General features: G+C 32.2%; 1 protein-coding gene across 1 annotated transcript in view; it reads left to right on the plus strand.

The window, feature by feature from the left end:
* The window catches only part of LOC144964166 (arrestin domain-containing protein 3-like), a 23,687-nt gene that overhangs the window by 93 nt on the left and 21,094 nt on the right, over window positions 1-2,500 (plus strand). The window contains exon 1 of the mRNA XM_078898121.1: window positions 1-9. This exon is cut by the window's left edge and continues 93 nt beyond it. The gene's annotated coding sequence lies outside the window, so the exon portion shown is untranslated. The remainder of the gene's footprint in view (window positions 10-2,500) is intronic.

A 2,500-nucleotide genomic window follows, 5' to 3' on the forward strand; every position in this document is an offset into this window, starting at 1 on the left:
GATGAGACGGTGAGACAGTAATTCCTCCTCCTCCTACTCCTCCTCCTCCTCCTCCTCCTCCTCCTCCTCCTCCTCCTCCTCCTCATCATCATCATCATCATCATATCATCATCATCATCAATCATCATCAATAATATATAATAATAATAATAATAATAATAATAATAATAATAATAATAATATAATATATATAATAATAATAATAATAATAATAATAATAATAAATAATAATAATAATAATATGTATGATGATGATAATATAATAATAATAATAATAATAATAATAATAATAATAATAATAATAATAATATAATAATAATAATAATAATAATATAATAATAATATAATAATAATAATAATAATAATAATAATAATAATAATAATAATAATAATAATAATAATAATAATAATAATTAATCAAGTACCGAGTCTGTGCCAGACATTGGTGATCATGGTAGGCCATTCATCTCTCTGATCAGATAACTTCAAAAAAATCTAATATTACTCTTCTCTTTCTTCGTCACTCAGCTGTTCAAACTATTCAAATATGCTTTTCTTGGTCTACCTTTACTCTTTTTACCTTCTATATTTCATGTGAGGGCAAGATGTTCAATACATTTATGTCGATTTAGGTGTCCTAAAAATTGCAATTGTCTTTTTCTTATTGTACGAATTAGTGAGCTTTTAGTTTCAGCTTGCTCTTATACTTCTTCATTAGTTTTCTTCTCTGTCCATGAAATTCTTAACATCCTTCTATGAAACCACATCTCTGCTGCCTCCAGTTTCTAATGCCTTCTGTAATTGTCATAATAATACTGACCATACATAGGCCTTCAACATCCTATGCTTTGTTGTCATTGAGATTTTGTGTGTTTATTTGATTGTTTTGTGTTTTGAAAATAAGACTCATTTTATGAAAACTATCTCTGGCTATTGCAATTCTTCGTTTTATTAATATGCTGCCTCTGCCATCTGAAGTTATTATGTATCCAAGATATTTAAATGTCTTAATTTGTTGTATCGTTTCTTCTTTGCTTAATAAGTTACATGTTGGATTTCTTTCTTTCCTTGAAACAACCATGCATTCTGCCTTTTTTACATTTAAATATAAACCCATACGTTCATTCTCTGTAACTACTTAATCAAGGAGTAATTGTAAATTTTCTTTTGAGTCTGAGATTAGTGCTGTGTCATCTGCATATCTTATATTGTTGCTATTCTCACCATTGATCTTAATGCCTGGACTATCTCCTTAATTGTTTCGCTGTAGATATTAAAAAGGTCTGGTGACAAAACACGTCCTTGACTAACACCTCTTTTAATTTCTTTATATTCACTGAATTATCTTTCAATACTGATGGTTGCACTTTGATTCCAATAGAAGTTTCTAATAATTCTTAGATCTTTTCCATCTATGACTAGTCTTAGGGGAGCTGCAATGTCTGGGCCGGACATCCCACTTGCTGAAAGGAAATAGATGTGCATTTCAAACCCAACACCTCTCATTTCCAGGTGCATTGATCGCCGCGTAATCCTGTCTGACATATTATTGCATTTGGCCTCTCGTGCATTATTGTGTCCATAACAGTATCTTTCCGTGGGGTTCCCTGTTTCTACTGAGTTTGTTATGGGCGCGACCAAGTCCCTGGCGGTATAACTGGGTGAGGGAGTAGGTGGAACCCCTTCCTCTTAAGGTGCAGGAGGCAGAACCCATATGTGAGTGGTACACGCTCTGCTCCTCACCCACCCACGTTACACTCATTCTGTAGTGTGGTGACATAGGAATAATTCACATATATTATGCCCCATCATCAACACATGATGTTGAAGAAGTTGAGAAATTTTATGAAGATCTAGATTTTGCAATGAAGCAACTAAAATCACGGGATGTAAAAATAATAATGGGGGACTTCAATGCCAAGGTAGGCAATTCAAGAAAAGAAGAAATAATTGGTACGTGGGGACTTGGGAGATAGGATTGAACGTGGTGAAAGACTAATTGATTGGTGTATAGAGAATGAATTCATTGTTTCAAATACATGGTATAAACAACATCCAAGAAGAAGATATACATGGATAAGTCCAGGCGATAGAACTAGAAACCAAATTATAGACGTTATCTTAATAAAGAAACGTTTTCGAAATGCCGTAAAATCAGTTAAAACCTTGCCTGACGCCGATTGTGATAGCGACCATGTACCTGTCATCAGCAAAATGAGAATAAATTTTAAAAGATTAAATAAAAGGAAAAGATCAACCAAAATATGAAGTAGGATTTCTGAAAACAAATAAAGACCTTAAAGAAAAGTTTGTTATTGAGGTAAAAAAACAAAACAAATTCCAATTGCTAGAAGTAGAATATCTAACTGATACAGATCAATGATGGAATGGAATTAAAACCTCAATTAATGAAGCTATACAAGAAAATATACCACAATAATATAGAAAAGAGAATAAGAAGTGGATAACTAATGAAGTGTTAGGACTAATGGAAGAAAGA

The sequence above is a fragment of the Berghia stephanieae genome, chromosome 2 (assembly GCF_034508935.2).
Source record: "Berghia stephanieae isolate SIO BIC M18660-M18661 chromosome 2, UCSD_Bste_1.3, whole genome shotgun sequence".
In the NCBI taxonomy this organism is placed as follows: domain Eukaryota; kingdom Metazoa; phylum Mollusca; class Gastropoda; order Nudibranchia; family Aeolidiidae; genus Berghia; species Berghia stephanieae.